The following is a 24,451-nucleotide window of genomic DNA, read 5'->3' on the forward strand; positions in this document are numbered from 1 at the left end:
TGAATGATTGTGAGTGTATGATTGTGATTGTATGATTGCGATCGTATGATTGTGATTGTTTGATTGCGATTGTATGATTGTGTTTGTATGATTGTGTGTGGGAGATTGTGATTGTATGATTTTGATTGTATGAATGTGATAGTATGATTGTGATTGTATGATTGCGATCGTATGATTGTGATTGTATGATTGTGATTGTATGATTGTGATTGCATGATAGTGATTGCATGATGGTGATTGTATGATTGTGATTGTATGATTGTGATTGTATGATTGGGATTGTATGATTGTGATTGTATCATTGTGATTGTATGATTGTGATTGTATCATTGTGATTGTATGATTGTGATTGTATGATTGTGAATGCATGATTGTGATTGTATGATTGTGAATGTATGATTGTGATTGTATGATTGTTTTTGTATAGTAGTAATTGTATGATTGTCATCGTATGATTGTGATTGTATGATTGTGATTGTATGATTGTGATTGTATGATTGTGATTGTATGATGGTGATTGTATGATTGTATTTGGGTGATTGTAATTGTATGATTGCGATTGTATGATTGTGATTGTATGCTTGCGATTGTATGATTGTGATTGTATGATTGTTTTTGTATGATTGTGATTCTATAGTAGTAATTGTATGATTGTGATCGTACGATTGTGATTGTATGATCGTGATTGAATGATTGTGAGTGTATGATTGTGATTGTTTGATTGCGATTGTATGATTGTGATTGTATGATTGTGATTGTATGATGGTGATTGTATGATTGTATTTGGGTGATTGTAATTGTATGATTGCGATTGTATGATTGTGATTGTATGATTGTGATTGTATGATTGTAATTGTATGATTGCGATTGTATGATTGTGATTGTATGCTTGCGATTGTATGATTGTGATTGTATGATTGTGATTGTATGATTGTTTTTGCATGATTGTGATTGTATAGTAGTAATTGTATGATTGTCATCGTATGATTGTGATAGTATGATTGTGATTGTATGATTGCGATCGTATGATTGTGATTGTATGATTGTGATTGTATGATTGTGATTGTATGATTGCGATCGTATGATTGTGATTGTATGATTGTGATTGTATGTTTGTGATTGTATGGTTGTGATTCTATGATTGCGATCGTATGATTGTGATTGCTTGAATGCGATTGTATGATTGTGATCGTTTGATTGTGGTTGTATAATTATGGTTCTATAATTGTGATTGTATCATTGGTCTTGTATGATAATGATCGTATGATTGTAATTGCATGATTGTGATTGTATGATTGTGATTGTATGATTGTGATCGTATGATTTTGATTGTTTGATTGCGATTGTATGTTTGTGATTGTATGATTGTATTTGGGTGATTGTAATTGTATGATTGCGATTGTATGATTGTGACTGTATGATTGTGATTGTATGATTGCGATCGTATGATTGTGATTGTTTGATTGCGATTGTATGATTGTGATTGTATGATTGCGATCGTATGATTGTGATTGTATGATTATGATTGTATGATTATGATTGTATGATTGTGATTGTATGATTGTGATTGTATGATTGTGATTGTATGATTGTGATTGTATGATTGTGATTGTATGATTGTGATTGTATGATAGTTTTTGTATGATTGTGATAGTATAGTAGTAATTGTATGATTGTCATCGTATGATTGTGATAGTATGATTGTGATTGTATGATTGCGATCGTATGATTGTGATTGTATGATTGTGATTGTATGATTGTGATTGCATGATTGTGATTGCATGATTGTGATTGTATGATTGTGATTGTATGGTTGTGATTGTATGATTGTTTTTGTATGATTGTGATTGTATAGTAGTAATTGTATGATTGTGATTGTATGATTGTGATTGTATGATTGTGATTGTATGATTGTGATTGTATGATTGTGATTGTATGATTGTAATTGTATCATTGGGATTGTATAGTAGTAATTGTATGATTGTGATTGTATGATTGTGATTGTATGGTTGTGATTGTATCATTGGGATTGTATGATTGTGATTGTATGATCGTGATTGTATGATTGTGATTGTATGATTGTGATTGTATGATTGTGATTGTATGATTGTGATTGTATGATTGTGATTGTGTGATTGTGATTGCGTGATTGTGATTGGGTGATTGTGATTGTGTGATTGTGATTGTGTGATTGTGATTGTATGATTGTGATCGTATGATTGTGATTGTTTGATTGCGATTGTATGATTGTGATTGTATGATTGTGATTGTATGATTGTATTTGGGTGATTGTAATTGTATGATTGCGATTGTATGATTGTGATTGTATGATTGTGAATGTATGCTTGCGATTGTATGATTGTGATTGTATGATTGTTTTTGTATGATTGTGATTCTATAGTAGTAATTGTATGATTGTGATCGTGTGATTGTAATTGTATGATTGTGATTGTATCATTGTGATTGAATGATTGTGAGTGTATGATTGTGATTGTATGATTGCGATCGTATGATTGTGATTGTTTGATTGCGATTGTATGATTGTGTTTGTATGATTGTGTGTGGGAGATTGTGATTGTATGATTTTGATTGTATGAATGTGATAGTATGATTGTGATTGTATGATTGCGATCGTATGATTGTGATTGTATGATTGTGATTGTATGATTGTGATTGCATGATAGTGATTGCATGATGGTGATTGTATGATTGTGATTGTATGATTGTGATTGTATGATTGGGATTGTATGATTGTGATTGTATCATTGTGATTGTATGATTGTGATTGTATCATTGTGATTGTATGATTGTGATTGTATGATTGTGAATGCATGATTGTGATTGTATGATTGTGAATGTATGATTGTGATTGTATGATTGTTTTTGTATAGTAGTAATTGTATGATTGTCATCGTATGATTGTGATTGTATGATTGTGATTGTATGATTGTGATTGTATGATTGTGATTGTATGATGGTGATTGTATGATTGTATTTGGGTGATTGTAATTGTATGATTGCGATTGTATGATTGTGATTGTATGCTTGCGATTGTATGATTGTGATTGTATGATTGTTTTTGTATGATTGTGATTCTATAGTAGTAATTGTATGATTGTGATCGTACGATTGTGATTGTATGATCGTGATTGAATGATTGTGAGTGTATGATTGTGATTGTTTGATTGCGATTGTATGATTGTGATTGTATGATTGTGATTGTATGATGGTGATTGTATGATTGTATTTGGGTGATTGTAATTGTATGATTGCGATTGTATGATTGTGATTGTATGATTGTGATTGTATGATTGTAATTGTATGATTGCGATTGTATGATTGTGATTGTATGCTTGCGATTGTATGATTGTGATTGTATGATTGTGATTGTATGATTGTTTTTGCATGATTGTGATTGTATAGTAGTAATTGTATGATTGTCATCGTATGATTGTGATAGTATGATTGTGATTGTATGATTGCGATCGTATGATTGTGATTGTATGATTGTGATTGTATGATTGTGATTGTATGATTGCGATCGTATGATTGTGATTGTATGATTGTGATTGTATGTTTGTGATTGTATGGTTGTGATTCTATGATTGCGATCGTATGATTGTGATTGCTTGAATGCGATTGTATGATTGTGATCGTTTGATTGTGGTTGTATAATTATGGTTCTATAATTGTGATTGTATCATTGGTCTTGTATGATAATGATCGTATGATTGTAATTGCATGATTGTGATTGTATGATTGTGATTGTATGATTGTGATCGTATGATTTTGATTGTTTGATTGCGATTGTATGTTTGTGATTGTATGATTGTATTTGGGTGATTGTAATTGTATGATTGCGATTGTATGATTGTGACTGTATGATTGTGATTGTATGATTGCGATCGTATGATTGTGATTGTTTGATTGCGATTGTATGATTGTGATTGTATGATTGCGATCGTATGATTGTGATTGTATGATTATGATTGTATGATTATGATTGTATGATTGTGATTGTATGATTGTGATTGTATGATTGTGATTGTATGATTGTGATTGTATGATTGTGATTGTATGATTGTGATTGTATGATAGTTTTTGTATGATTGTGATAGTATAGTAGTAATTGTATGATTGTCATCGTATGATTGTGATAGTATGATTGTGATTGTATGATTGCGATCGTATGATTGTGATTGTATGATTGTGATTGTATGATTGTGATTGCATGATTGTGATTGCATGATTGTGATTGTATGATTGTGATTGTATGGTTGCGATTGTATGATTGTTTTTGTATGATTGTGATTGTATAGTAGTAATTGTATGATTGTGATTGTATGATTGTGATTGTATGATTGTGATTGTATGATTGTGATTGTATGATTGTGATTGTATGATTGTAATTGTATCATTGGGATTGTATAGTAGTAATTGTATGATTGTGATTGTATGATTGTGATTGTATGGTTGTGATTGTATCATTGGGATTGTATGATTGTGATTGTATGATCGTGATTGTATGATTGTGATTGTATGATTGTGATTGTATGATTGTGATTGTATGATTGTGATTGTATGATTGTGATTGTGTGATTGTGATTGCGTGATTGTGATTGGGTGATTGTGATTGTGTGATTGTGATTGTGTGATTGTGATTGTATGATTGTGATCGTATGATTGTGATTGTTTGATTGCGATTGTATGATTGTGATTGTATGATTGTGATTGTATGATTGTATTTGGGTGATTGTAATTGTATGATTGCGATTGTATGATTGTGATTGTATGATTGTGAATGTATGCTTGCGATTGTATGATTGTGATTGTATGATTGTTTTTGTATGATTGTGATTCTATAGTAGTAATTGTATGATTGTGATCGTGTGATTGTAATTGTATGATTGTGATTGTATCATTGTGATTGAATGATTGTGAGTGTATGATTGTGATTGTATGATTGCGATCGTATGATTGTGATTGTTTGATTGCGATTGTATGATTGTGTTTGTATGATTGTGTGTGGGAGATTGTGATTGTATGATTTTGATTGTATGAATGTGATAGTATGATTGTGATTGTATGATTGCGATCGTATGATTGTGATTGTATGATTGTGATTGTATGATTGTGATTGCATGATAGTGATTGCATGATGGTGATTGTATGATTGTGATTGTATGATTGTGATTGTATGATTGGGATTGTATGATTGTGATTGTATCATTGTGATTGTATGATTGTGATTGTATGATTGTGATTGTATGATTGCGATCGTATGATTGTGATTGTATGATTGTGATTGTATGATTGTGATTGTATGATTGCGATCGTATGATTGTGATTGTATGATTGTGATTGTATGTTTGTGATTGTATGGTTGTGATTCTATGATTGCGATCGTATGATTGTGATTGCTTGAATGCGATTGTATGATTGTGATCGTTTGATTGTGGTTGTATAATTATGGTTCTATAATTGTGATTGTATCATTGGTCTTGTATGATAATGATCGTATGATTGTAATTGCATGATTGTGATTGTATGATTGTGATTGTATGATTGTGATCGTATGATTTTGATTGTTTGATTGCGATTGTATGTTTGTGATTGTATGATTGTATTTGGGTGATTGTAATTGTATGATTGCGATTGTATGATTGTGACTGTATGATTGTGATTGTATGATTGCGATCGTATGATTGTGATTGTTTGATTGCGATTGTATGATTGTGATTGTATGATGGCGATCGTATGATTGTGATTGTATGATTATGATTGTATGATTATGATTGTATGATTCTGATTGTATGATTGTGATTGTATGATTGTGATTGTATGATTGTGATTGTATGATTGTGATTGTATGATTGTGATTGTATGATTGTGATTGTATGATAGTTTTTGTATGATTGTGATTGTATAGTAGTAATTGTATGATTGTCATCGTATGATTGTGATAGTATGATTGTGATTGTATGATTGCGATCGTATGATTGTGATTGTATGATTGTGATTGTATGATTGTGATTGCATGATTGTGATTGCATGATTGTGATTGTATGATTGTGATTGTATGGTTGTGATTGTATGATTGTTTTTGTATGATTGTGATTGTACAGTAGTAATTGTATGATTGTGATTGTATGATTGTGATTGTATGATTGTGATTGTATGATTGTGATTGTATGATTGTGATTGTATGATTGTAATTGTATCATTGGGATTGTATAGTAGTAATTGTATGATTGTGATTGTATGATTGTGATTGTATGGTTGTGATTGTATCATTGGGATTGTATGATTGTGATTGTATGATCGTGATTGTATGATTGTGATTGTATGATTGTGATTGTATGATTGTGATTGTATGATTGTGATTGTATGATTGTGATTGTGTGATTGTGATTGCGTGATTGTGATTGTGTGATTGTGATTGTGTGATTGTGATTGTGTGATTGTGATTGTATGATTGTGATCGTATGATTGTGATTGTTTGATTGCGATTGTATGATTGTGATTGTATGATTGTGATTGTATGATTGTGATTGTATGATTGTGATTGTATGATTGTGATTGTATGATTGTGATTGTGTGATTGTGATTGCGTGATTGTGATTGTGTGATTGTGATTGTGTGATTGTGATTGTGTGATTGTGATTGTATGATTGTGATCGTATGATTGTGATTGTTTGATTGCGATTGTATGATTGTGATTGTATGATTGTGATTGTATGATTGTATTTGGGTGATTGTAATTGTATGATTGCGATTGTATGATTGTGATTGTATGATTGGGAATGTATGCTTGCGATTGTATGATTGTGATTGTATGATTGTTTTTGTATGATTGTGATTCTATAGTAGTAATTGTATGATTGTGATCGTGTGATTGTAATTGTATGATTGTGATTGTATCATTGTGATTGTTTGATTGCGATTGTATGATTGTGATTGTATGATTGCGATCGTATGATTGTGATTGTATGATTATGATTGTATGATTATGATTGTATGATTGTGATTGTATGATTGTGATTGTATGATTGTGATTGTATGATTGTGATTGTATGATTGTGATTGTATGATTGTGATTGTATGATAGTTTTTGTATGATTGTGATAGTATAGTAGTAATTGTATGATTGTCATCGTATGATTGTGATAGTATGATTGTGATTGTATGATTGCGATCGTATGATTGTGATTGTATGATTGTGATTGTATGATTGTGATTGCATGATTGTGATTGCATGATTGTGATTGTATGATTGTGATTGTATGGTTGTGATTGTATGATTGTTTTTGTATGATTGTGATTGTATAGTAGTAATTGTATGATTGTGATTGTATGATTGTGATTGTATGATTGTGATTGTATGATTGTGATTGTATGATTTTGATTGTATGATTGTAATTGTATCATTGGGATTGTATAGTAGTAATTGTATGATTGTGATTGTATGATTGTGATTGTATGGTTGTGATTGTATCATTGGGATTGTATGATTGTGATTGTATGATCGTGATTGTATGATTGTGATTGTATGATTGTGATTGTATGATTGTGATTGTATGATTGTGATTGTATGATTGTGATTGTGTGATTGTGATTGCGTGATTGTGATTGGGTGATTGTGATTGTGTGATTGTGATTGTGTGATTGTGATTGTATGATTGTGATCGTATGATTGTGATTGTTTGATTGCGATTGTATGATTGTGATTGTATGATTGTGATTGTATGATTGTATTTGGGTGATTGTAATTGTATGATTGCGATTGTATGATTGTGATTGTATGATTGTGAATGTATGCTTGCGATTGTATGATTGTGATTGTATGATTGTTTTTGTATGATTGTGATTCTATAGTAGTAATTGTATGATTGTGATCGTGTGATTGTAATTGTATGATTGTGATTGTATCATTGTGATTGAATGATTGTGAGTGTATGATTGTGATTGTATGATTGCGATCGTATGATTGTGATTGTTTGATTGCGATTGTATGATTGTGTTTGTATGATCGTGTGTGGGAGATTGTGATTGTATGATTTTGATTGTATGAATGTGATAGTATGATTGTGATTGTATGATTGCGATCGTATGATTGTGATTGTATGATTGTGATTGTATGATTGTGATTGCATGATAGTGATTGCATGATGGTGATTGTATGATTGTGATTGTATGATTGTGATTGTATGATTGGGATTGTATGATTGTGATTGTATCATTGTGATTGTATGATTGTGATTGTATCATTGTGATTGTATGATTGTGATTGTATGATTGTGAATGCATGATTGTGATTGTATGATTGTGAATGTATGATTGTGATTGTATGATTGTTTTTGTATAGTAGTAATTGTATGATTGTCATCGTATGATTGTGATTGTATGATTGTGATTGTATGATTGTGATTGTATGATTGTGATTGTATGATGGTGATTGTATGATTGTATTTGGGTGATTGTAATTGTATGATTGCGATTGTATGATTGTGATTGTATGCTTGCGATTGTATGATTGTGATTGTATGATTGTTTTTGTATGATTGTGATTCTATAGTAGTAATTGTATGATTGTGATCGTACGATTGTGATTGTATGATCGTGATTGAATGATTGTGAGTGTATGATTGTGATTGTTTGATTGCGATTGTATGATTGTGATTGTATGATTGTGATTGTATGATGGTGATTGTATGATTGTATTTGGGTGATTGTAATTGTATGATTGCGATTGTATGATTGTGATTGTATGATTGTGATTGTATGATTGTAATTGTATGATTGCGATTGTATGATTGTGATTGTATGCTTGCGATTGTATGATTGTGATTGTATGATTGTGATTGTATGATTGTTTTTGCATGATTGTGATTGTATAGTAGTAATTGTATGATTGTCATCGTATGATTGTGATAGTATGATTGTGATTGTATGATTGCGATCGTATGATTGTGATTGTATGATTGTGATTGTATGATTGTGATTGTATGATTGCGATCGTATGATTGTGATTGTATGATTGTGATTGTATGTTTGTGATTGTATGGTTGTGATTCTATGATTGCGATCGTATGATTGTGATTGCTTGAATGCGATTGTATGATTGTGATCGTTTGATTGTGGTTGTATAATTATGGTTCTATAATTGTGATTGTATCATTGGTCTTGTATGATAATGATCGTATGATTGTAATTGCATGATTGTGATTGTATGATTGTGATTGTATGATTGTGATCGTATGATTTTGATTGTTTGATTGCGATTGTATGTTTGTGATTGTATGATTGTATTTGGGTGATTGTAATTGTATGATTGCGATTGTATGATTGTGACTGTATGATTGTGATTGTATGATTGCGATCGTATGATTGTGATTGTTTGATTGCGATTGTATGATTGTGATTGTATGATTGCGATCGTATGATTGTGATTGTATGATTATGATTGTATGATTATGATTGTATGATTGTGATTGTATGATTGTGATTGTATGATTGTGATTGTATGATTGTGATTGTATGATTGTGATTGTATGATTGTGATTGTATGATAGTTTTTGTATGATTGTGATAGTATAGTAGTAATTGTATGATTGTCATCGTATGATTGTGATAGTATGATTGTGATTGTATGATTGCGATCGTATGATTGTGATTGTATGATTGTGATTGTATGATTGTGATTGCATGATTGTGATTGCATGATTGTGATTGTATGATTGTGATTGTATGGTTGTGATTGTATGATTGTTTTTGTATGATTGTGATTGTATAGTAGTAATTGTATGATTGTGATTGTATGATTGTGATTGTATGATTGTGATTGTATGATTGTGATTGTATGATTGTGATTGTATGATTGTAATTGTATCATTGGGATTGTATAGTAGTAATTGTATGATTGTGATTGTATGATTGTGATTGTATGGTTGTGATTGTATCATTGGGATTGTATGATTGTGATTGTATGATCGTGATTGTATGATTGTGATTGTATGATTGTGATTGTATGATTGTGATTGTATGATTGTGATTGTATGATTGTGATTGTGTGATTGTGATTGCGTGATTGTGATTGGGTGATTGTGATTGTGTGATTGTGATTGTGTGATTGTGATTGTATGATTGTGATCGTATGATTGTGATTGTTTGATTGCGATTGTATGATTGTGATTGTATGATTGTGATTGTATGATTGTATTTGGGTGATTGTAATTGTATGATTGCGATTGTATGATTGTGATTGTATGATTGTGAATGTATGCTTGCGATTGTATGATTGTGATTGTATGATTGTTTTTGTATGATTGTGATTCTATAGTAGTAATTGTATGATTGTGATCGTGTGATTGTAATTGTATGATTGTGATTGTATCATTGTGATTGAATGATTGTGAGTGTATGATTGTGATTGTATGATTGCGATCGTATGATTGTGATTGTTTGATTGCGATTGTATGATTGTGTTTGTATGATTGTGTGTGGGAGATTGTGATTGTATGATTTTGATTGTATGAATGTGATAGTATGATTGTGATTGTATGATTGCGATCGTATGATTGTGATTGTATGATTGTGATTGTATGATTGTGATTGCATGATAGTGATTGCATGATGGTGATTGTATGATTGTGATTGTATGATTGTGATTGTATGATTGGGATTGTATGATTGTGATTGTATCATTGTGATTGTATGATTGTGATTGTATGATTGTGATTGTATGATTGCGATCGTATGATTGTGATTGTATGATTGTGATTGTATGATTGTGATTGTATGATTGCGATCGTATGATTGTGATTGTATGATTGTGATTGTATGTTTGTGATTGTATGGTTGTGATTCTATGATTGCGATCGTATGATTGTGATTGCTTGAATGCGATTGTATGATTGTGATCGTTTGATTGTGGTTGTATAATTATGGTTCTATAATTGTGATTGTATCATTGGTCTTGTATGATAATGATCGTATGATTGTAATTGCATGATTGTGATTGTATGATTGTGATTGTATGATTGTGATCGTATGATTTTGATTGTTTGATTGCGATTGTATGTTTGTGATTGTATGATTGTATTTGGGTGATTGTAATTGTATGATTGCGATTGTATGATTGTGACTGTATGATTGTGATTGTATGATTGCGATCGTATGATTGTGATTGTTTGATTGCGATTGTATGATTGTGATTGTATGATGGCGATCGTATGATTGTGATTGTATGATTATGATTGTATGATTATGATTGTATGATTCTGATTGTATGATTGTGATTGTATGATTGTGATTGTATGATTGTGATTGTATGATTGTGATTGTATGATTGTGATTGTATGATTGTGATTGTATGATAGTTTTTGTATGATTGTGATTGTATAGTAGTAATTGTATGATTGTCATCGTATGATTGTGATAGTATGATTGTGATTGTATGATTGCGATCGTATGATTGTGATTGTATGATTGTGATTGTATGATTGTGATTGCATGATTGTGATTGCATGATTGTGATTGTATGATTGTGATTGTATGGTTGTGATTGTATGATTGTTTTTGTATGATTGTGATTGTACAGTAGTAATTGTATGATTGTGATTGTATGATTGTGATTGTATGATTGTGATTGTATGATTGTGATTGTATGATTGTGATTGTATGATTGTAATTGTATCATTGGGATTGTATAGTAGTAATTGTATGATTGTGATTGTATGATTGTGATTGTATGGTTGTGATTGTATCATTGGGATTGTATGATTGTGATTGTATGATCGTGATTGTATGATTGTGATTGTATGATTGTGATTGTATGATTGTGATTGTATGATTGTGATTGTATGATTGTGATTGTGTGATTGTGATTGCGTGATTGTGATTGTGTGATTGTGATTGTGTGATTGTGATTGTGTGATTGTGATTGTATGATTGTGATCGTATGATTGTGATTGTTTGATTGCGATTGTATGATTGTGATTGTATGATTGTGATTGTATGATTGTATTTGGGTGATTGTAATTGTATGATTGCGATTGTATGATTGTGATTGTATGATTGTGAATGTATGCTTGCGATTGTATGATTGTGATTGTATGATTGTTTTTGTATGATTGTGATTCTATAGTAGTAATTGTATGATTGTGATCGTGTGATTGTAATTGTATGATTGTGATTGTATCATTGTGATTGAATGATTGTGAGTGTATGATTGTGATTGTATGATTGCGATCATATGATTGTGATTGTTTGATTGCGATTGTATGATTGTGTTTGTATGATTGTGTTTGGGAGATTGTGATTGTATGATTTTGATTGTATGAATGTGATAGTATGATTGTGATTGTATGATTGCGATCGTATGATTGTGATTGTATGATTGTGATTGTATGATTGTGATTGCATGATAGTGATTGCATGATGGTGATTGTATGATTGTGATTGTATGATTGGGATTGTATGATTGGGATTGTATGATTGTGATTGTATCATTGTGATTGTATGATTGTGATTGTATGATTGTGAATGTATGATTGTGATTGTATGATTGTGAATGTATGATTGTGATTGTATGATTGTATTTGGGTGATTGTAATTGTATGATTGCGATTGTATGATTGTGATTGTATGCTTGCGATTGTATGATTGTGATTGTATGATTGTTTTTGTATGATTGTGATTCTATAGTAGTAATTGTATGATTGTGATCGTACGATTGTGATTGTATGATCGTGATTGAATGATTGTGAGTGTATGATTGTGATTGTTTGATTGCGATTGTATGATTGTGATTGTATGATTGTGATTGTATGATTGTGATTGTATGATGGTGATTGTATGATTGTATTTGGGTGATTGTAATTGTATGATTGCGATTGTATGATTGTGATTGTATGATTGTGATTGTATGATTGTAATTGTATGATTGCGATTGTATGATTGTGATGGTATGCTTGCGATTGTATGATTGTGATTGTATGATTGTGATTGTATGATTGTTTTTGTATGATTGTGATTGTATAGTAGTAATTGTATGATTGTCATCGTATGATTGTGATAGTATGATTGTGATTGTATGATTGCGATCGTATGATTGTGATTGTATGATTGTGATTGTATGATTGTGATTGTATGATTGCGATCGTATGATTGTGATTGTATGATTGTGATTGTATGTTTGTGATTGTATGGTTGTGATTCTATGATTGCGATCGTATGATTGTGATTGCTTGAATGCGATTGTATGATTGTGATCGTTTGATTGTGGTTGTATAATTATGGTTCTATTATTGTGATTGTATCATTGGTCTTGTATGATAATGATCGTATGATTGTAATTGCATGATTGTGATTGTATGATTGTGATTGTATGATTGTGATCGTATGATTTTGATTGTTTGATTGCGATTGTATGTTCGTGATTGTATGATTGTATTTGGGTGATTGTAATTGTATGCTTGCGATTGTATGATTGTGACTGTATGATTGTGATTGTATGATTGCGATCGTATGATTGTGATTGTTTGATTGCGATTGTATGATTGCGATTGTATGATTATGATTGTATGATTATGATTGTATGATTGTGATTGTATGATTGTGATTGTATGATTGTGATTGTATGATTGTGATTGTATGATTGTAATTGTATGATTGTGATTGTATGATTGTTTTTGTATGATTGTGATTGTATAGTATTAATTGTATGATTGTCATCGTATGATTGTGATAGTATGATTGTGATTGTATGATTGCGATCGTATGATTGTGATTGTATGATTGTGATTGTATGATTGTGATTGCATGATTGTGATTGCATGATTGTGATTGTATCATTGGGATTGTATGATTGTGATTGTATGATTGTGATTGTCTGATTGTGATTGTATGATTGTGATTGAATGATTGTGATTGTATGATTGTGATTGTAGGATTGTTTTTGTATGATTGTGATTGTATAGTAGTAATTGTATGATTGTCATCGTATGATTGTTATTGTATGATTGTGATTGTATGATTGTGATTGTATGATTGTGATTGTATGATTGTGATTGTATGATTGTGATAGTATGATTGTGATTGTATGATTGCGATCGTATGATTGTGATTGTATGATTGCGATCGTTTGATTGTGATTGTTGAACTGCGATTGTATGACTGTGATTGTATGATTGTGTTTGTATGATTGTGATCGTATGATTTTGATTGTATGATTGTTATAGTATGTTTGTGATTGTACGATTGTGATTGTGTGATTGTATTTGAGTGATTGTAATTGTATGATTGCGATTGTAAGATTGTGATTTCATGCTTGCGATTGTATGATTGTGATTGTATGATTGTGATTGTATGATTGTGATTGTATGATTGTGATTGTATGATTGTGATTGTATGATTGTGATTGTATGATTGTGATTGTATGATTGTGATTGTATGATTGTGATAGTATGATTGTGATTGTATGATTGCGATCGTATGATTGTGATTGTATGATTGCGATCGTTTGATTGTGATTGTTGAACTGCGATTGTATGACTGATTGTATGATTGTGTTTGTATGATTGTGATTGTATGATTTTGATTGTATGATTGTTATAGTATGTTTGTGATTGTACGATTGTGATTGTGTGATTGTATTTGAGTGATTGTAATTGTATGATTGTGATTGTATGATTGTGGTAGTATGATTGTGATTGTATGATTGCGATCGTATGATTGTGATTGTATGATTGTGATCGTATGATTGTGATTGTTTGATTGCGATTGTATGATTGTGATTGTATGATTGTGATTGTATGATTGTGACTGTATGATTGTGGTTGTATGATTGTGATTGTATGATTGTGATTGTATGATTGTGATTGTATGATTGTGATTGTATGATTGTTTTTGTATGATTGTGATTGTATAGTAGTAATTGTATGATTGTCATCGTATGATTGTGATAGTATGATTGTGATTGTATGATTGCGATCGTATGATTGTGATTGTATGATTGTGATTGTATGATTGTGATTGCATGATTGTGATTGCATGATTGTGATTGTATGATTGTGATTGTATGGTTGTGATTGTATGATTGTTTTTGTATGGTTGTGATTGTATAGTAGTAATTGTATGATTGTGATTGTATGATTGTGATTGTATGATTGTGATTGTATGATTGTGATTGTATGATTGTAATTGTATCATTGGGATTGTATAGTAGTAATTGTATGATTGTGATTGTATGATTGTGATTGTATGATTGTGATTGTATGATTGTGATTGTATGATTGTGATTGTATGATTGTAATTGTATCATTGGGATTGTATGATTGTGATTGTACGATTGTGATTGTACGATTGTGATTGTACGATTGTGATTGTACGATTGTGATTGTACGATTGTGATTGTACGATTGTGATTGTATGATTGTGATTGTATGATTGTGATTGTGTGATTGTGATTGTGTGATTGTGATTGTATGATTGTGATTGTATGATTGTGATTGTATGATTGTGATTGTATGGTTGTGATTGTATCATTGGGATTGTATGATTGTGATTGTATGATTGTGATTGTATGATTGTGATTGTATGATTGTGATTGTATGATTGTGATTGTATGATTGTGATTGTATGATTGTGATTGTATGATTGTGATTGTGTGATTGTGATTGTGTGATTGTGATTGTGTGATTGTGATTGTGTGATTGTGATTGTATGATTGTGATCGTATGATTGTGATTGTTTGATTGCGATTGTATGATTGTGATTGTATGATTGTATTTGGGTGATTGTAATTGTATGATTGCGATTGTATGATTGTGATTGTATGATTGTGAATGTATGCTTGCGATTGTATGATTGTGATTGTATGATTGTTTTTGTATGATTGTGATTCTATAGTAGTAATTGTATTATTGTGATCGTGTGATTGTAATTGTATGATTGTGATTGTATCATTGTGATTGAATGATTGTGAGTGTATGATTGTGATTGTATGATTGCGATCGTATGATTGTGATTGTTTGATTGCGATTGTATGATTGTGTTTGTATGATTGTGTTTGGGAGATTGTGATTGTATGATTTTGATTGTATGAATGTGATAGTATGATTGTGATTGTATGATTGCGATCGTATGATTGTGATTGTATGATTGTGATTGTATGATTGTAATTGCATGATAGTGATTGCATGATGGTGATTGTATGATTGTGATTGTATGATTGTGATTGTATGATTGGGATTGTATGATTGTGATTGTATCATTGTGATTGTATGATTGTGATTGTATGATTGTGAATGTATGATTGTGATTGTATGATTGTGAATGTATGATTGTGATTGTATGATTGTTTTTGTATAGTAGTAATTGTATGATTGTCATCGTATGATTGCGATCGTATGATTGTGATTGTATGATTGTGATTGTATGATTGTGATTGTATGATTGCGATCGTATGATTGTGATTGCTTGAATGCGATTGTATGATTGTGATCGTTTGATTGTGGTTGTATAATTATGGTTCTATTATTGTGATTGTATCATTGGTCTTGTATGATAATGATCGTATGATTGTAATTGCATGATTGTGATTGTATGATTGTGATTGTATGATTGTGATCGAATGATTTTGATTGTTTGATTGCGATTGTATGTTTGTGATTGTATGATTGTGATTGTATGATTGTGACTGTATGATTTTGATTGTATGATTGTTATGGTATGATTGTGATTGTATGATTGTGATTGTATGATTGTGATTGTATGATTGTAATTGTACGATTGTGATTGTAATATTGTGATTGTATGATTATGATAGTATGATTGTGATTGTATGATTGTGATTGTATGATTGTGATTGCATGATTGTGATCGTGTGATTGTGATTGTTTGATTGCGATTGTATGATTGTGATTGTATGATTGTGATTGTATGATTGTATTTGGGTGATTGTCATTGTATGATTGCGATTGTATGATTGTGATTGTATGATTGTGAATGTATGCTTGCGATTGTATGATTGTGATTGTATGATTGTTTTTGTATGATTGCGATTCTATAGTAGTAATTGTATGATTGTGATTGTATGATTGTGATTGTATGATTGTGATTGTATGATTGTGATTGTATGATTGTGATTGTATGATTGTGGTAGTATGATTGTGATTGTATGATTGCGATCGTATGATTGTGATTGTATGATTGTGATCGTATGATTGTGATTGTTTGATTGCGATTGTATGATTGTGATTGTATGATTGTGATTGTATGATTGTTTTTGTATAGTAGTAATTGTATGATTGTCATCGTATGATTGTGATTGTATGATTGTGATTGTATGATTGTGATTGTATGATTGTCATTGTATGATTGTGATTGTATTTTTGTGATTGTATGATTGTGATTGTATGACTGTGATTGTATGATTGTGATTGTATGATTGTGATTGTATGATTGTGATTGTCTGATTGTGATTGTATGATTGTGATTGAATGATTGTGAGTGTATGATTGTGATTGTATGATTGCGATCGTATGATTGTGATTGTTTGACTGTGATTGTATGATTGTGATCGTTTGATTGTGGTTGTATAATTCTGGTTCTATTATTGTGATTGTATCATTGGTCTCGTATGATTATGATCGTATGATTGTAATTGCATGATTGTGATTGTATGATTGTATTTGGGTGATTGTAATTGTATGATTGCGATAGTATGATTGTGATTATATGATTGTGATTGTATGCTTGCGATTGTATGATTGTGATTGTATGATTGTTTTTGTATGATTGTGATTCCATAGTAGTAATTGTATGATTGTGATCGTATGATTGTGATTGTATGATTGTGATTGAATGATTGTGAGTGTATGATTGTGATTGTAAGATTGTGATTGTATGATTGTAATTGTACGATTGTGATTGTAATATTGTGATTGTATGATTGTGATAGTATGATTGTGATTGTATGATTGCGATCGTATGATTGTGATTGCATGATTGTGATTGTATGATTGTGATCGTATGATTGTGATTGTTTGATTGCGATCGTATGATTGTGATTGTATGATTGTGATCGTATGATTGTGATTGTTTGATTGCGATTGTATGACTGTGATTGTATGATTGTGATTGTATGATTGTGATTGTATGTTTGTGATTGTATGATTGTATTTGGGTGATTGTAATTGTATGATTGTGATTGTATGATTGTGATTGAATGATTGTGAGTGTATGATTGTGATTCTATGATTGTGATTGTATGATTGCGATTGCATGCTGGGGACTGTATTATTGTGATTGTATGATTGTGATTGTATGATTGTGATTGTATGATTGTTTTTGTATGATTGTGCCTCTATAGTAGTAATTGTATGATTGTGATCGTGTGATTGTGATCGTTTGATTGTGGTTGTATAATTATGGTTCTATTATTGTGATTGTATCATTGGTCTTGTATGATTATGATCGTATGATTGTAATTGCATGGTTGTGATTGTATGATTGCGATTGTATGATTGTGATCGTATGATTGTGATTGTTTGATTGCGATTGTATGATTGTGATTGTATGATTGTGATTGTATGATTGTATTTGGGTGAATGTAATTGTATGATTGCGATTGTATGATTGTGATTGTATGATTGTTTTTGTATGATTGTGATTCTACAGTAGTAATTGTATGATTGTGATCGTGTGATTGTGATTGTATGATTGTGATTGTATGATTGTAATTGTACGATTGTGATTGTAATATTGTGATTGTATGATTGTGATTGTATGATTGCGATCGTATGATTGTGATTGTATGATTGTGATTGTATGATTGTGATTGCATGATAGTGATTGCATGATGGTGATTGTATGATTGTGATTGTATGATTGTGATTGTATGATTGGGATTGTATGATTGTGATTGTATCATTGTGATTGTATGATTGTGATTGTATGATTGTGATTGTATGATTGTGATTGTATGATTGTGAGTGTATGATTGTATTTGGGTGATTGTAATTGTATGATTGCGATTTTATGACTGTGATTGTATGATTGTGATTGTATGCTTGCGATTGTATGATTGTGATTGTATGATAGTTTTTGTATGATTGTGACTCTATAGTAGTAATTGTATGATTGCCATCGTATGATTGTGATTGTACGATTGCGATCGTATGATTGTGATTGTTGAACTGCGATTGTATGATTGTGATTGTATGATTGTGATTGTATGATTGTGATTGTATGATTGTGATTGTATGATTGTGATTGTATGATTGTGATTGTATGATTGTGATTGTATGATTGTGATTGTATGATTGTGATTGTATGACTGTGATTGTATGATTGTGATTGTATGATTGTGATTGTATGATTGTGATTGTATGATTGTGATTGTATGATTGTGATTGTATGATTGTGATTGTATGATTGTGATTGTATGATTGTGATTGTATGATTGTGATTGTATGATTGTGATTGTATGATTGTGATTGTATGATTGTGATTGTATGATTGTGATTGTATGATTGTGATTGTATGATTGTGATTGTATGGTTGTGATTGTATGATTGTGATTGTATGATTGTGATTGTATGATTGTGATTGTATGATTGTGATTGTATGATTGTGGTTGTATGATTTTGAGTGTATGATTGTTATAGTATGATTGTGATTGTATGATTGTGATTGTATGATTGTGATTGTATGATTGTGATTGTATGATTGTGATTGTATGATTGTGATTGTATGATTGTATTTGGGTGATTGTAATTGTATGATTGCGATTTTATGATTGTGATTGTATGATTGTGATTGTATGCTTGCGATTGTATGATTGTGATTGTATAGTAGTAATTGTATGACTGTGATCGTATGATTGTGATTGTATGATTGTGATTGTATGATTGTGATTGTATGATTGTGATTGTATGATTGTATTTGGGTGATTGTAATTGTATAATTGCAATTGTATGATTGTGATTGTATAATTGTGAATGTATGCTTCCGATTGTATGATTGTGATTGTATGATTGTAATTGTACGATTGTGATTGTAATATTGTGATTGTATGATTGTGATAGTATGATTGTGATTGTATGATTGCGATCGTATGATTGTGATTGTATGATTGTGATTGTATGATTGTGATTGTATGATTGTGATTGTATGATTGTGATTGTATGATTGTGATTGTATGATTGTGATTGTATGATTGTGATTGTGTGATTGTGATTGTGTGATTGTGATTGTGTGATTGTGATTGTATGATTGTGATTGTATGATTGTGATTGTATGATTGTGATTGTATGGTTGTGATTGTATCATTGGGATTGTATGATTGTGATTGTATGATTGTGATTGTATGATAATGATCGTATGATTGTAATTGCATGGTTGTGATTGTATGATTGTGATTGTATGATTGTGATCGTATGATTGTGATTGTTTGATTGCGATTGTATGATTGTGATTGTATGATTGTGATTGTATGATTGTATTTGGGTGATTGTAATTGTATGATTGCGATTGTATGATTGTGATTGTATGATTGTGAATGTATGCTTGCGATTGTATGATTGTGATTGTATGATTGTTTTTGTATGATTGTGATTCTATAGTAGTAATTGTATGATTGTGATCGTGTGATTGTAATTGTATGATTGTGATTGTATCATTGTGATTGAATGATTGTGAGTGTGTGATTGTGATTGTATGATTGCGATCGTATGATTGTGATTGTATGATTGTGATTGTATGATTGTGATTGTATGATGGTGATTGTATGATTGTATTTGGGTGATTGTAATTGTATGATTGTGATTGCATGATTGTATTGTATGATTGTGATTGTATGATTGTGATTGTATGATTGTGATTGTATGATTGTGATTGTATGATTGTGATTGTATGATTGTGATTGTATGATTGTGATTGTATGATTGTGATTGTATGATTGTGATTGTATGATTGTGATTGTATGATTGTATTTGGGTGATTGTAATTGTATGATTGCGATTTTATGACTGTGATTGTATGATTGTGATTGTAAGCTTGCGATTGTATGATTGTGATTGTATGATTGTGATTGTATGATTGTGATCGTGTGATTGTGATTGTATGATTGTGATTGTATCATTGTGATTGAATGATTGTGAGTGTATGATTGTGATTGTATGATTGCGATCATATGATTGTGATTGTTTGATTGCGATTGTACGATTGTGTTTGTATGATTGTGTTTGGGAGATTGTGATTGTATGATTTTGATAGTATGAATGTGATTGTATGATTGTGATTGTATGATTGCGATCGTATGATTATGATCGTATGATTGTGATCGATTGATTGTGATTGTATGATAGAAACTGTATGATTGGGATCGTATGATTGTGATTGTATGATTGTGATCGTTTGATTGTGGTTGTATAATTATGGTTCTATTATTGTGATTGTATCATTGGTCTTGTATGATTATGATCGTATGATTGTAATTGCATGGTTGTGGTTGTATGATTGCGATTGTATGATTGTGATCGTATGATTGTGATTGTTTGATTGCGATTGTATGATCGTGATTGTATGATTGTGATTGTATGATTGTATTTGGGTGATTGTAATTGTATGATTGCGATTGTATGATTGTGATTGTATGATTGTGAATGTATGCTTGCGATTGTATGATTGTGATTGTATGATTGTGATTGAATGATTGTGAGTGTATGAGTGTGATTGTATGATTGTGATTGTATGATTGTAATTGTACGATTGTGATTGTAATATTGTGAGTGTATGGTTGTGATAGTATGATTGTGATTGTATGATTGTATTGTATGATTGTGATTGTATGATTGTGATTGTATGATTGTGATTGTATGATTGTGATTGCATGATTGTGATGGTATGATTGTGATTGTATGATTGTGATTGTATGATTGGGATTGTATGATTGTGATTGTATCATTGTGATTGTATGATTGTGATTGTATGATTGTGATTGTATGATTGTGAATGTATGATTGTGATTGTATGATTGTGAATGTATGATTGTGATTGTATGATTGTTTTTGTATGGTAGTAATTGTATGATTGTCATCGTATGATTGTGATTGTATGATTGTGATTGTATGATTGTCATTGTATGATTGTGATTGTATGATTGTGATTGTATGATTGTGATTGTATGACTGTGATTGTATGATTGTGATTGTATGATTGTGATTGTATGATTGTGATTGTCTGATTGTGATTGTATGATTGTGATTGAATGATTGTGAGTGTATGATTGTGATTGTATGATTGCGATCGTATGATTGTGATTGTTTGACTGTGATTGTATGAGTGTGATCGTTTGATTGTGGTTGTATAATTCTGGTTCTATTATTGTGATTGTATCATTGGTCTTGTATGATTATGATCGTATGATTGTAATTGCATGATTGTGATTGTATGATTGTATTTGGGTGATTGTAATTGTATGATTGCGATAGTATGATTGTGATTATATGATTGTGATTGTATGCTTGCGATTGTATGATTGTGATTGTATGATTGTTTTTGTATGATTGTGATTCTATAGTAGTAATTGTATGATTTTGATCGTATGATTGTGATTGTATGATTGTGATTGAATGATTGTGAGTGTATGATTGTGATTGTAAGATTGTGATTGTATGATTGTAATTGTACGATTGTGATTGTAATATTGTGATTGTATGATTGTGATAGTATGATTGTGATTGTATGATTGCGATCTTATGATTGTGATTGCATGATTGTGATTGTATGATTGTGATCGTATGATTGTGATTGTTTGATTGCGATCGTATGATTGTGATTGTATGATTGTGATCGTATGATTGTGATTGTTTGATTGCGATTGTATGACTGTGATTGTATGATTGTGATTGCATGATTGTGATAGTATGTTTGTGATTGTATGATTGTATTTGGGTGATTGTAATTGTATGATTGTGATTGTATGATTGTGATTGTATGATTGTGATTGAATGATTGTGAGTGTATGATTGTGATTCTATGATTGTGATTGTATGATTGCGATTGTATGCTGGGGACTGTATTATTGTGATTGTATGATTGTGATTGTATGATTGTGATTGTATGATTGTTTTTGTATGATTGTGATTCTATAGTAGTAATTGTATGATTGTGATCGTGTGATTGTGATCGTTTGATTGTGGTTGTATAATTATGGTTCTATTATTGTGATTGTATCATTGGTCTTGTATGATTATGATCGTATGATTGTAATTGCATGGTTGTGATTGTATGATTGCGATTGTATGATTGTGATCGTATGATTGTGATTGTTTGATTGCGATTGTATGATTGTGATTGTATGATTGTGATTGTATGATTGTGATTGTATGATTGTGATTGTATGATTGTATTTGGGTGATTGTAATTGTATGATTGCGATTTTATGACTGTGATTGTATGATTGTGATTGTAAGCTTGCGATTGTATGATTGTGATTGTATGATTGTGATTGTATGATTGTGATCGTGTGATTGTGATTGTATGATTGTGATTGTATCATTGTGATTGAATGATTGTGAGTGTATGATTGTGATTGTATGATTGCGATCATATGATTGTGATTGTTTGATTGCGATTGTACGATTGTGTTTGTATGATTGTGTTTGGGAGATTGTGATTGTATGATTTTGATAGTATGAATGTGATTGTATGATTGTGATTGTATGATTGCGATCGTATGATTATGATCGTATGATTGTGATCGATTGATTGTGATTGTATGATAGAAACTGTATGATTGTGATCGTATGATTGTGATTGTATGATTGTGATCGTTTGATTGTGGTTGTATAATTATGGTTCTATTATTGTGATTGTATCATTGGTCTTGTATGATTATGATCGTATGATTGTAATTGCATGGTTGTGGTTGTATGATTGCGATTGTATGATTGTGATCGTATGATTGTGATTGTTTGATTGCGATTGTATGATCGTGATTGTATGATTGTGATTGTATGATTGTATTTGGGTGATTGTAATTGTATGATTGCGATTGTATGATTGTGATTGTATGATTGTGAATGTATGCTTGCGATTGTATGATTGTGATTGTATGATTGTGATTGAATGATTGTGAGTGTATGAGTGTGATTGTATGATTGTGATTGTATGATTGTAATTGTACGATTGTGATTGTAATATTGTGAGTGTATGGTTGTGATAGTATGATTGTGATTGTATGATTGTATTGTATGATTGTGATTGTATGATTGTGATTGTATGATTGTGATTGTATGATTGTGATTGCATGATTGTGATGGTATGATTGTGATTGTATGATTGTGATTGTATGATTGGGATTGTATGATTGTGATTGTATCATTGTGATTGTATGATTGTGATTGTATGATTGTGATTGTATGATTGTGAATGTATGATTGTG

This window comes from Megachile rotundata, unplaced genomic scaffold (assembly GCF_050947335.1).
Source record: "Megachile rotundata isolate GNS110a unplaced genomic scaffold, iyMegRotu1 scaffold0022, whole genome shotgun sequence".
Lineage (NCBI taxonomy): Eukaryota > Metazoa > Arthropoda > Insecta > Hymenoptera > Megachilidae > Megachile > Megachile rotundata.